General features: G+C 41.1%; 1 pseudogene; it reads right to left on the bottom strand.

Annotated features, from left to right (window-relative positions):
• Window positions 1-5,010: 5,010 nt before the first annotated feature.
• LOC123816313 lies at window positions 5,011-13,274 on the bottom strand (annotated as a pseudogene).
• Window positions 13,275-14,431: the final 1,157 nt, after the last annotated feature.

The raw sequence follows: 14,431 nt of genomic DNA, 5'->3' as shown, positions 1-14,431 counted from the left end.
TTTAAGAAAATATAAAAAAATGAAGATACAAAAGCAGAAATGGTGAAAAGAAGAAAAAGGACAAGTTTGTTGTTAAAATAGGGTCAAAATTGTAGGAAAAAGGACAGATCAAGGAATAGAGGTATGTTCTAAAGACATCTTTGAGAGGGAAAGAGCAGGGTGGTGATGCCTGACAATAAAACTGTGGCAAATTCAGGATACAGTTTATTTTGTCCTAAAGCATTTTAGACTGGCTCTGCCCCATTTGTATCCAAAAGGTGACTAAAGAGGTACTCTCAGAGAGTGCATCCCTGAACCATCCAGATGGTAGTCCTCAGCCTCCTTCTGAACATCTGACAACCCTCAGGTTGAACAGGGTGAACCTCCCCACCAGCTTCTAAAGACTGTAATAAGAATGTGAAGTATGTACAGAGTAGCAAAAAAAAAATCAGGAATGGCAGTTTATAATAATGTATATTTCTAAAGAGTCTTCCTTAAAAGAGAAAAAGAAGAAATAAAAAGAAACAAAAAAGCATCTCAACAAGTATCTTTTAAAAATACCTGTGCTAAGTTCTCCTGAACCTTTAATCCCCAAATACATAGATAAGGTAATGAGAAAAGAAAAACACTTAAAAATTGTTCTCTCTTGACATAGTCTTTGGTAGTTAGAAATAACAGTCTTAAAGATCTAAAGTGATGTTCTCAAAAGCCTATCTCCTGTCAAAATGCACCTGTGAACGTCTTTTGAGAGGGAGGATGGGGAATGGAGAACCATTGGTCTTTCAGCTGAATCTAAAGGGAGATGGAATTAAAGAAACAGCCCCAGCAACAATAACAAACAGTTTCACAGGATTTTTTGTGCCTTTAATTCTATGAGTGGGATAGTTAATCTGCAACAACCACAGTAATCATTTAAAAGTTCCCTCATTTCCCATCAATTTATACTTAGATAAACATATAGTTCATCATTTAAACTAGAAGGGAGCACTAGCAAAAACTGCACTGAGCTGATTGTGTTGGCCAGGGTTTAATTAGAGAGGCAGAGGCCCTTGAAGTAATGAAGAATAAGGGTGTGAGCTGATGAAGAAGTCTAATTCCAGGCTGCTGCTTCTGCCTCTGGTGTTGGCCTGAGGCTGACAGGACTGACATTTGGAAGGAAAGCTGAAGGACACATAAGAAAGAGCAATAACAAATTGGAACCATCTCTGTGTCTCACCAGCTCCAACCTCAGCCACAGGGCTGACATACAAAAAAAGCCCTTCTGCACCATACTGCATATGCACTGGCCAGGATCCAGAGGGGCTAGGCTCTGCCCCAACCACAAGCCCAGCTCCAAGATCTGAGTAGGTATGCAGTGGCACCAACCTTCACAGTATGCAGGGATAGCCTGCCAACTTGCCTCTATCTCTAAACCTTGCACACATTTTAACCTTAGCCTAGACATACAGGAAAAGAATTGTGAAAGCAGAGCTCCTGCTTAGCTAAGTTGATACTGTGCAAAGTATAGGAGGAAACGTATGTTGGGCAAACCAGATGTGTGGTCACTCTCCTGATACACCACAGCTCTTTGTTCCCTTTTCTTCTCAACCCAGAACTCCTGTCTGAGTCTTTGCTCACACCTTTTGTGCTTCACCTGTGCAATTGCTCTTCTCTCTGTTACAAAGCCAAAGAACTGGCCTAGAAAATCTTGTCTGTGAGGGAACTGGAGAGCAGAACCTGCATCCTGTAGCCTCCACTGACAAGGAAAAGGCTGTGAGGGATCACGTGTTAGTAATCCCAGTTCCCTTACACTGGGGTACCACTGGAAAATTGAGAATATTTTTGGGCATATGTGCTGCCTAATTCATACTATATGATGATACATTTCAAACTCCTACCATTACTTGATTCTTTTATTTAATAAATACTTAGTACCTCCTTTCTGCTTCTTGTACCAAGGTGCAGGAGTCCTGTCTTATTGGTGATGCTCCCTTAACAACTGCCTGACTGTGCTCACTACGTATTTCGAATGAGTGAACAAATGAATGAATGAACATAATGGAGGGCTCTTGAAAAGTGTGGACCCCTTTCTGAGAAGGTATATCATTTTATCAATGAAGAGTGTGAGCTGTGGTGAACCTTTAGCACATTCCCCCTATGCTCCACACTACTATACAATGCAGGGCACCAAGAGACCTAAAGAGATGAGGAACAAGTAGGAGCTCTAACTCTGAATTTTATACAAGAATTTAATTCAGGACCTTAATGGTATTTTAAAATGGTTTTTGTATTTAATTATAAATAACATAAGTACAGGCAAACAATTCTCAAAGGCAGGCAGACACAGGAAATCCAAGAGCACTAATAGATTTTTAATGACCAGTTATTTATTACAAGTTTAATTGAATTGCTTTCTTCAAACACAACTTATTGCTGATTAATAAAAAATGTTTTCTATTTATGTGATATGAATACTTATTATCTCATTGTACTTTACAGGCAAAATAAGACTGCATAAATGTGGGTGCAAATTATATTTAATTTGTATCAATAGACTAGAGATTCAACTACAGTAATCCTGATGAAGTTAGGTGAACTAAAATTTAATCAACTTTCTTTTTCTAAAGATAATGCTCTTGGAATGATTCTTACATCTTTCTATGGTCCTTCTGCTCTTATAATCATAAAAAAGAACTTTGGATCTTAAATTCTGCTACCCTGAATATGGGAAATTGAGCACATGAATCTCACAGATCTTCTTTCTCCCAACACTGTGTGTAATGCTCAGAATATATGCTGAAAATCAAACCCTGTCACTTCTGCTGAGGCACACAGTATCTCTCTGCTAAGAGACTGAATACTCCAGGAGGGTCCCTTCGGTCTCTGAGTCTTATTTATAACAAAGTGCTGGAAGGTAGAGTAATGATGCTGGAATCCAATGCACACAGGAATTTTTGTACAATGGGCATAAAGTGGATTATAAATAAAATTCTACTTGTCCAATAATGCCTGAGTATCTATCCTCCTGGAGTACTTGGTGAGCAGGATTCATGGCTTGCTTTTCTGGCAAATAGCAATAGCTCTGTGAGTGGGTGGGACTGTTCTACAGACAGTAGAATTGGGATGTTGGAAATTATAGTAAGGCTTGATTGACTCTGAACCACTAACATAGGCAGATGGCATTTACCATCATTGGAACTAGAATGGAATTTCAAATGCACTATATTTGGGAGATGGTATTTTTGCAGTAAATGGACTGCAGGAATATTTTCAATCCCATATTACCTTCCAAAACCTTGCCACTTCCCCATCAGAGGTGAAATGTATTTTCCCAGCTCTTTATCCTGGATGAGCTCTTTTGACTACAGCCTGTGACTATCTGGATGAATGGGATACAGAGAAAATGATCCTTTGTGACTCTTGAGGTGATGAGACTTCCACCTGGCTCATTCTCTGGGTACACCTTCTTAGGAACCCAGGCTTTGTAACCCAGTTACATGGAGAGGTTGCATGAAGGCACACTGGCAGACAGCCCCGCCAACATAAACCAACACTGACGGCCAGACTTGGGAGCCTTGCACCACCTTTGAACAGAGTGGAGAAAAGAAGCTATTCCCACTGAGGTCACCAAACAGTTGTGTGAACAAAATAAACAGTACCATTGTTTTAAGCTACTAAATTTGGGGGATTTTTTACATGGCAATATGTAACTGGAACATTTTACTATGACCTCCTATGACACAGCCTACAAATATTGTTCCTGTTCTGGGTAAGAGCAAGCATGGCAACAGACTTCACATTGTGGGCACCAGATGACTTCCTAGCAAAAAAAAAAACACACCAAAAAGTTATGATTTCGAATATTTGTAGAGTCATGTGGTCAGGGATGACATTCATTCCTGGTTGCTTAGAGAAGGGAAAATTGGTAAAATTTACTGGTAGGTGGATGAAGGCTCTATATGTGGAAGGACCCTCTACACAGTAGCACCTACTGATAAAGGACACTGACTCTGTCCATGCAGAGGGTGAGACCACCATGCTGCAGCAGTGTTGGTGTCAGGCAGAAAGGCTGAGTGAAGGCACATTCTAATTTGAGTTTGTGATCCTGTAACTGAGTCAACTGTACTGCCTTCATAAAGCTTTTCTTGGAAAGCATAGTCCTAGACTCACAGAAGGCTGTGACCTGGCTTTTTAAGGAATGTTTGAGATCCTTCTTTTTATGGTATCTTTGGAGAAATACCAGAAACATTGTATCAGCCCTGATGTCTCTGGAAGTGATGTCCACTAAAGCACACGCAAACTTTCAATATGTATTTTATTCTAAAAAGGTCTATGTGTTTCACCACAGTTTAGAATAAAAACAACTGTTGGTGGATTTGCAATTTTAAATTTTCTCAAAAGGAGGTGAATATTCTCTTTTTTAAAAGTGAATATACAATTTATTTAAAATTCAAACTTCATTAATATGCTGCTATATGGTAATTTTACTGGGGGTTTAACCCTAACTAAGATATGATTGCTTGTTGGGGCTTAGCAAAAGGGTCCAGTTTACACTAAACACTAATTAAATACTTTGTTGAATAAATACCAACAAAATACATTCAAACATTTTCTAAAAAATCAATTTTAAGGGCCTTCTATTCAGGCCAATGACAAAACACAATAAAGGCACATAAGCTACTTTAACATAATTGGCTGATTTTATACAGCACTTACATCTTTTAGTCCACAAGTATATTATTAAATGATAGACAACATCTAATACAACCATTTCTACAGAACTAGGAAGTAAATTCCTAAGAAAGAAAGATTTTACAGATTCCATCTTTTATACCCAATCCCAACAGTCTAACTCTAAAGAGGATATAGCCAACGAGTTTCCTCACAAGAGCTCACGACTTAAATTGCTTTGCTATGAAAATCTGTATTTCTGATCTGTTGTGAGCACTGAGATAAGATTCAAATATTGCAAAAGAAAGAAGCACAATGCATGCTGTGAACCCCTATTCAGCAACAGTGAACACTACGTTCAAAACTATCTCATCCCAGGAATTAAATAAGGTCAGCCACATTTACTGACATTTTCTCCACTGTAGTATTATAGAAAGTCTCATGAAGAATTGTCTTGTTTTCTTCAGTAACAAGGTTTATAGGTACATATTTCCTCCCCAATTGATCCCCATTATGCCAATTCTGTGAAGGTAGTTTTCACAACTGGTAGGTAGATCATAGTTTAAAACCAATGACACTTGTTGCACATCAATCTCACTGGCCAACAAGTCAGTAGTAATTAGAATACAGCTAGACCCTGATCAGAATTCCCTCATGATAACATCTCTTTCCTCCTGGTCCAGGTCACCATGCAAAGCAGAAACTATGGAGTTCCTGGCATGCATTTTCTCAGTGAGCCAGTCCACCTTGCACCTTGTATTGAGAAAAATGACAGCCTGTCTAGTCATCAGTGTCTCGTACAAGTCACAAAGTGTATCCAACTTCCATTCCTCTCTTTCAACATTAATATAAAACTGTTTATTCCTTCAAGGAACAATTCTTCCTTTTTCACCAGAATTTGAATTGGATTTCTCATGAATTTTTTGGTCACTTCAAACATATCAGTTGGTGTCCTGGCAGAAAGCAACACAACCTGAATCCTTGTATTTAATTTCTGGAAAAGCTCATCGATTTGATCCTTAAATCCCTGGTTCAACATTTCATCTGCTTCACCCAAAAAATCATTTTGATCCATTTTGGAGAAAGATATCTTCTGTTTAACATATCAAATACTCTCCCTGGTGTACCAACAACAATATGTGATGTTTCAGCCTGCAGTTTTTGCATTTCATTGTGAACATTGGTTCTATCAATGCAGGTATGGCAAGTTGCTTCCGTGTAGTCTCCAAGTGCCAGAATTACCTTTTGGATCTGTTGTGCCAGTTCTTTGGTGGGGGCCAATACTAGTGCTTGGGTCTCCTTGAACTCAATCTCTAACTGTTGCAGAATGGAAATAGCAAATGTGGCTGTATTGCCAGTACCTGACTGAGCTTGAGCAATCACATCATACCCTTTTAATATAAGGAATGGCAGCTCTCTGCTGAATAGCTGAAGGCTTCTCAAAACCATAAGCATAAATACTCCAAAGAAGAGACTCCTTTAAATTCACATTGTGAAAGTTGTCAACAATCTCTTTCCAGTTGCTCTTGATGACACCATCAGGCTCCATCCCCTCAGGGCTGCCATGTTCTCTGTTATAATCTGTGGAGCCACCAGACGTGTTCCGAAAAACCACTCAGTGCCTGACTGAAAAGCAAATATTATCTTATCGGCGAAAAGATTCCATCACTCTTTCTCATGAGATTAATTATTCTGCTTTAGCTTTATACCATTCATAAAGTATTTACATTTTTCTGGAAAACATACCACTATTAGTTATAATTGACAGTGTCCCCTTGGATGATTAAAGATGTACTTTTTCCAAGACATGAATTCAGATATTAAATGTCATTCAATGTCAATTATACTGTGATTATTCTGAAAGTTTTTTTATATTCAATTTTCATTCATTTAGCTTATGACTATAATTTAAATAAGGGATTTTCTTTATTGTGTTAAAAGTATGACCAATGCAGTGCTTTAGCTTAATAAACGTACCATGCATACAAGTTTAAGTATTTTCCAAAATCTTGAGCCAAACTAAAATAAAGTGTGTTATGTATCCTAACTGGAGGGGAGAATTTATTGTAATTCTTTTGAAGGCTGTGAAAGAAAACATAGACAACTATAGGATTATTTTTAATACCCTCAAGGAATCTGAAATATTTATGTCACAATGCTATGGAAACTGTAGTCAGTAATGAGGAGATGCCTCATCAGAGTAAAATGTTCATTGCTTTAGAATAAATCATGCTTTACTTATTTAATTGAATGGCCTATTCCATTATTTTGAACAAATTCATGCTTAAAATGTTATTAATGTTCCAAGTAATCAGTCAAGCCCCTGCCTAATCAAATTAATTCTAGAGATTTGTCTTGGGATCTCCCTGTGCATCGTCTTAGTCTGAAGAAACTAGTTCTGTTTCCAAGGCATGCAGGGGGAGAACTAGAGGGTGTGAGTGCCTGGCCCAGACCCCTGGCACCTGCTACCATTGCTTCCTATGCTGGCCTTGCTGGCCCCAGGCATCCTGTAGGGTGGCAGTGACCCTGACTCTGCAGGTCTGTGAGAGAAGGAGGAGGACCCCAGTAGATGCTTGCCCAACTGACGTTCACCTGACCCAATCTGCTAAGGGTCTGGACTTACTCTCTTTTACAACTGGGACAGGGTGGACCACCACAAGACATTCCAGGGAGCCAGTCCCTCCCCTTGGCCACTTCAGCCAATAGGTCTCTCCAGGTGGCATCTCCATATTACCCATGCACATACAGCTATTGTGTATCGGGAGGTTGGGGAGGGAAGGTCTTCTGGCCTCATCCACATGCTCAGCTAGGCCAATTGTCCCATGACCACCAAGACCTGGGCTGTGAGGACAAACTCATTCTTTTTGGATAGGTGACCACTTATGCTCTGGGTTGTCTCTCCTGGCATACTACAGTCAGAAAAGTACCTTGGTGAAGGGTCAGAAGACTATGGAAACTGACTTGAGCCTCTCAGCTTTACATGCCAGGAGGGTCAGGGAAGAGTAACTTTGTTAAGTTACAAAAAAATGTTTCTATTGAATATCCCCTGGGCAGTAGGTACCTACTGATCTTATCTGTCCATAAGCAAAGGGAACTATTAAACATTTCTTCCCAGCACTGAGACACCTGGACCCAAAACATCTTGAGCCTCACCTACACAATAAACAAGCTACCAACTCACATGTGGCAGCTTACTCAGGTTGAAAAGTAGTTTAAGTTCTAACCAGGTATGTCAACATTAAGAAACAAAGGTGAAACCTAAAAAACAAACAAACAAACAAACAAGCAAAATATAACCAAAGATACTGAAATAGAGAACAGGCTGACAATGACCAGAGGGGATAGGGGAGGGAGTTTCAGGGGAAAAGGGGAAGGGTTTGCAGGAACAAGTATAAAGGACATATGGACAAAAACTAGGGGTGGGTAGAAATGGGAGGGAGCTGGGGAGCACTGGGGGAGGTGGGTTGGGGTGGGAGTAAAATACAGAAAATTGTACTTGAACAATAATTAAAATAAAAAATGTTATTAAAAGAAAGAAAGAAAGAAAGAAAGAAAGAAAGAAAGAAAGAAAGAAAGAAAGAAAGAAAGAGAAAGAAAGGTGAGATCCTGAAGAACAATACCATATCTTGTACTTGGACCAGTGACATTACATTTAGATTATCTTGAATAGCTGCTTCAAAAAGTAAAATAAAATGCATGGCGCATATTTTGCAAGGTTAAGAATGTTCCTTTATCATGTTCTCTGTAATGAGTATGGCAACATTTGTGTAAAACTGAATCACATCTGTAAAGTATTTTGCAACCTGCAGTTGGAAAGTGTTCTGAGTAACTGAAAGTGACTGATGAGACCTCCTGCTACAGGCTCCTCCACTTTCCTCTGTGCAGGAAGTGGGAAAGATTCCTTCCTGCAGGTTTGAAGGAAGAATCAGTGCTTATTCTTCTCACCTGAAGCTTTATCTATCACTTCCAGGAAAATGACTCCTAAGTTCCCATCCCCAATACTAACCTTCTGGAATTCTGTTTAAATCCTATCCCTAACTTCCAGACATCTGCACCTCCCTGGCTTGCTAGTACCTCCAGCTCATTTGCCTAAACTAAAACTTGTTATCTGGCCCCTTAACTTAGTCCTCTAAGGTAAGTCGATGGTATCCATGATTCCTCCTGCTCTCTTCTTTCTGTGTCTCACCAGTGAGAAGAGGCATTTCTTTTTTCATGATGTGTATCCAGCGAGCATTACCTGAGGTTCTTTTGTATGTAACCTTGTGCTTGCTAGTTGGGAAGGTACTAACTTCAATTCAGGAGCTTTGGTTCAGGAAAGGGAGACAAAGCATCTATGTTTCATGGAACAGAGGAAGCTCCAAATAAAAAGAACACACATGGTTTTGAGGAGAAACAGGAAGAAAACACACTTTTCATGAAGGGGGTTCCATTTATTGAGTACCTACTCTTTGCCTGAATTACACTCTGTTTGGTTTGTGTTTCCCCAGAAGCAAACCCTAAATGAAGGATTTGAGGATGAGTGGCTGATTTGGGAGGCGATCCCAGGGAACATCTACAGGGGTGTGGGAAATTGATGTGGAGAGCGGAAGTCAGTCAATGAAGAGCTGGGTAAGTGAAGCTTAATCTTTCAGTGGCCTCAGGGAACCGCTAGAGAGTTATCTTTTCCAAGGAAAAAAGAGAGCTGCCCTCTGACATTGACAAAGGTCATCCCTGGCTTATGGAGCCTGCCACATGGATGCAAGCAGAGTAGTCTCCAGGTGGACAGAGAAATCTCCTGAGTGCAGAGACCTCTGGTACTAGGTGCTGGTTACTGGGTCCTGGGCATGGGTTGGGACAGTGAGGGCTGAGAGCAGATGAGCGGGGTTTTGACAGCCCCACTTCATACACATTGTTTTACTGAGATCTTATCTAAATGGCAAGGCAGGTTTAACTTATCTTATTTTAAGTCAACAGGATTGGACATCCTAGGTATCTTGCACAGACTGTCAAATGATAATGTTGGAAAGAAACTACCCTCAAGACTGGTTGACTCTGTACTCTCTTATCTTAGTTGGACAGCACACTGCTGGGGGATGCTGCAGGTTGCATGGAGAGTGTTGCAGAGGCAGTTGTGAATGTGTGTAGCTATCCTGAGGCTTGCAGATGGACACCGTTAATATCAGACATGGCCTTGAGTCAGTAACACACACTCACTGGCCTTTCCTCTGTGTGCAGACTAGTAAGGTGACCAAATGTTCTTACCACCCTCTCTAGTTCTTTTCTGACCCTGTGGCCTGTCCATCTCTCTCAGTGCTCCACTGTTGCTTCCCCCACTCCCTTGAAGCACTGTCCTCCCCAGGGCTCTGACCTGTAAAAGCTTTCCTCCCATCTTCTCCATGATTGGAAGCATCCACTCCCCTGGGGCTTCCCAGGGCCTGTAAGCAGATGACTTCAAAGGTACATTTTTAGTTTTCCTCTTATTCCTGAGCTCCACGGGTTGGGTGGATATAAAATAGACTCTGGAGTTCCACCCTTTGGATGCAAATCCTGATTCTTCCACTGAGTAGCTGTGTGACCTTGGACAAGTTACTTAAACCTTCCCTGTTTCAGTTTCTTCACCTGTAACACTGAGGCATACTGCCCACCTCACTTGGCTGTGTAGAGGATGAAGTGAGCCCACCTACACAGAGGGCACAGGCTGTGCCTGGCAGTCAGTGCTCCCTCCAGGGCCTCACTAACTTTGTGTCCTATTTCTAGCTCCTTGTTGTACAACCTCCTGCAGTCCAAGGTCCTTACTTATCACCTGAGTCACTACTCCTTTGTTATTTTATTTTTATACTTATTTTTAATTGTGATAAAATATACATAACACAAAATTTGCCATTATAACCATTGTAAGTGTTCAGTGGTATTGAGTACACTCACATTGTTGTGCACCCTCTGTAACCCAATGGATTATAATCTTGTGTTTCCCAAGGACGTGTCCTTGCCCAAATGGTTGCTTTCAGGGTTGCCCAGATAAGCCTTCCTAAAATATTGAAATGCCTGGGAGAGCCTCTTGGTAGTTCTACAGGGCCTTTAGGGGTTCACCAATCTATTTAGGTAGACTTTTTGACATGTCTACTCTATGCCATTGACTTATTTTTCAAACCCATTGGTCTTCATTCTCCTGTCAGTAAGGTCTCTTCTTTGTTCCTCATGCTGTGCCTTTGATCTTTTGGAAGCTCCTCTCCTTGCCCTGAGGGTCCTCTCACCCTCTTCAGCCCAGGCCAATCCAGTCCACCCAGCAGGTTGTAGCACCTGCACTCTGGAGCACTCCTGGGTGACTTACTCATTTTTGTTCTTCTTTGTAACATGTTTCCATCCACAAACAGATGGCAGATCATGAAAGTTGGTTGTAAACTTTCTCCCCACTGATTCTCTGGGGCTGAGGACCATTTCCTACATGACAAATGGGTGCTCATATATATGTATCTGGATAATGGACTTGAAAGGCTGATTATACCTTGGGGTGGGGAGTTGCTCACAAGAATGAATCAATAGATAAGGATTTGGTGGGGTGGATGTTGAGTGGAGAGAAGTCCACATGCTTTACAGAGAAGAGACACCTAATATCAAAAGTTAGGTGTCTGCTGAGAAGGTCCCAGGATGGAGAAGTGGGGTGTAGACCCTGTCCACCTTCTCTCTGTACATTACAGATGCAGATACAGATGCATTCTAAGTACTAGAACTGGTGAGTTTCTTAGTTACTAAGAGTCTTGCTATTATTACCTCATGCCTGCAATCACAATACATACTATGTGAAATTCATTTTGAGAGTTTTATTCCTTTTTATAAAAAGTAAAGTGCAATAGAAAGTCCCGATCTCATATAGTTTTGGAGAAAAAGAGAATTTAGAGATTGACTGTTTCAGTTTCTTCAAATTAAGTTTAGTCCAACTCTGCAGATGTTTGTTTATTAATTGCCTACTATGCTTAGGACATTTCTTGAAGAGTTTTAAAGACTAATGGAACAGTCTTTGCTCTTGGGAAGTTTGCGGGCTGGTAGGGGCCATAACACCACTGAAAAATAAACATAAGGTAAAGCAGAATGTGAAAGAAGCAAAGAAAAGGAGCCAAGGGGATTCAAAAGACAGGCAATCAGGAAAGGTTTCCTGGAGGAGGTAGTCTGTGAGCTGGATGGAGTTTCAACAAGGAGCAGAAAGATGCAGCAGCGTTTATACACACAGGTGGGCAAGCAGGGGTGGATTTGGGAAGGAGTTTGGAAGATAAGGAAAGTTACACCTGCCAGGGAAACAGCCAGGGAGTAAGTCTGGCCCTATAGTGCAGACACATGGGTGGAGGAGTGGCTGAGGAGAGAGAAACCATTATTCAGTTAGAGGCAGTGAGAGACAGAATTGTTGGTGATGGGCATGGACGTGGGAATTGAAATGGGAGACACCTGGGGAATAATGAGTCTATTATGATGTTAGAAAGCTGCAAATATTGGTAATTAGATGTATATAAGGGACTGAGGTGAGGGGAGTTTTCAGGGTGGGCTTCTGTTCTAAACTTGGGAACCTAGGTAACTGATGGTGTGAGGGTAGCCACAAGAAGGCATACTATGGTTGAAAGTCATTTGGTTGCAAGTGACAGAAGTTCATCTCAAACCAGCTTAAGCAAAAGCAGGCTTATAATGACTCATATAGAATTTAGGCACAGCTTCATCCATGGATTCAAATGGTCAAATTAATCATTAGGACTCTCTCTTGCCTCCTCCTGCTTGTTCTCCTCCTCACCTTCTTCCTCCTCTTCCTCCTCTTCCTCCTCCTCCCTTTCCCTCCCATTTTCCTGACCCTCCTCTCCTCTCCCTCACTCCCACCTATGCTTCAGTTTCTTCCTGTGGCAGGACAGGCGGCCACTAGAGTCCAAGGCTGAGTCTTCAGGGCTCAGAATTAATAGGGAAAGAGAACTTCCCTCCTCCTTCAATATCTATGCCTATATGTCAAATCTCACTTTAGAAGCTCATTAATGCTGCTTAGTTATGTGCCTGCCATTATCTACTCATCTCAGGGCAAGAATGATTCTGATTGTCCAGCCGAGGCCACACGGCTTGTTGGGGACACAGGTGTAGGGGTGTGACTGGCCTTCTTTGAGGGTCACATGGACTTGGGATGAAGAGGTACTTCAAGAGAGGGTTTGCTGGACTGACCAGTACCATCTGTCCAATACAGAGGTGCTTTGTGAGAGAACAGAAGAGATGAAAATTGATCTCTTTTACAATATTCCTTACAGACATAATTGTGCGTTAATTCTTTGGTGATGGGAGCTCCTAATTAATGGGACAGCCAGTGCTTTGTTGGACAACTCAGCCTAATAAAAAGCCCTTCTCAACATTTAACTGAAACCTGCCTCCTGTAACTTTAATTCATTTTAGTTCTCCTGCTTATAACAAGGGTAAACAAATACACTTTTTCAATGTGTTATTCAGTCTCAGAGGTTACAATGATCTTATGCCCATAAGTAGGTGAAATATTTTCATCTCCCAGTTTATAGAAGATGTAATTGAGGTTGACAGAGGTGATGTCACTTACCTGAGTTAGACCAGCCAGCGGTTCCTTCATCCCCAGACATAGGCTCTACTCGTAGCACCACACTGCTGGCTTTGGTCCACCCAGCACCGGACATAGAGAATGCACTCAGGCACTGTTTGTTGAATGAACAAATGGTGCCCCAAGTGGCTCACTTTGATATCCTCCCAACATGAAGGCCAAGAGGAGAAGTTCAGCATGGTGAAAATGGTCTCATGTTGAGAGCCTTCATTGGTCTCTGGTAATAAATAATTTATTAATTAGAGTTCCCTATTGTAAACAACAGAAACTGACTCTGGTTAATTTAAAAACAACAACAACAACAATAAAAGGAAACTAATTAAATAAAACTGGAAAACCCATAGGGTCACCAGAAAAACAGACAAGCCAGCAGGGCCCACAGCCCAGGCTTACCACCCCAATCATGTCTGGTATCAACAGTCAGACCCTTCCCCTGAGATATCACTTGGGCACAAGATTCAGGGCACTGTTGCTTCAGGCCCTGCCCTATTTCCCTGTCAGCCCCTGCATCTGGAACTCCATGATGCTCCATTGCCACCTTCATTCCCCCTCTCCAGGCATGGGGGCTGTGGGAAGCTGTCAATTGGATGAACCTGTCATATCCTGATACCCTAGCTGGAAAAAAATCTGACTTTCACTAAGTAGAGAATCACCCACATTTAAAAAGCAATTCAGACATTGGGCAGCCAAAACCTTGACATATAGCCACCCATCCTGTCTCTGAACTCCTTCTTTGGAAAGAAACACTCTCTTCATCCTAAATTCATAGACGAGGTCTCTAGATCCCTTACCACCCGTTCATTAATATTTGCCCCCACAATTGAAAGTAATCCCACAAATGAGATCTAACAAGCCTGAGATTCAATGAGATTATTTCTTTCCCTATTTCCACATCCTGTGATTTCATTACTTTTATAGTCAGCCATACTACACTAATAACTCATGTTGGCTCACATTATGCTTGTGGTCACTAGATTCCCAAGATCTTTTCATGTGGATGACTGTTAAGCTAGGTCCTCAATCATTTACTTACATGATTGACTTATTGAACATGTGAAAATTTAACTGAGTAATATAAAACTGTATTTGTAATATTTCAACTATTTAGTTCATGCCCTTAACTTCCTTTATGCTGTAGTACATTTTACTTGGCTACTTCAACCATAAATTGCAAACTAGTTGCCTGTGGGCCAATTTGGCCACATATTCATTTTATTTGGCCAATATGTTTTT

This window comes from Phyllostomus hastatus, unplaced genomic scaffold, assembly GCF_019186645.2.
Source record: "Phyllostomus hastatus isolate PE091 unplaced genomic scaffold, TTU_PhHast_1.1 phas_contig_2, whole genome shotgun sequence".
Classification (NCBI taxonomy): Eukaryota; Metazoa; Chordata; class Mammalia; order Chiroptera; family Phyllostomidae; genus Phyllostomus; species Phyllostomus hastatus.
This window is presented reverse-complemented; position numbering and strand designations above follow the sequence as displayed.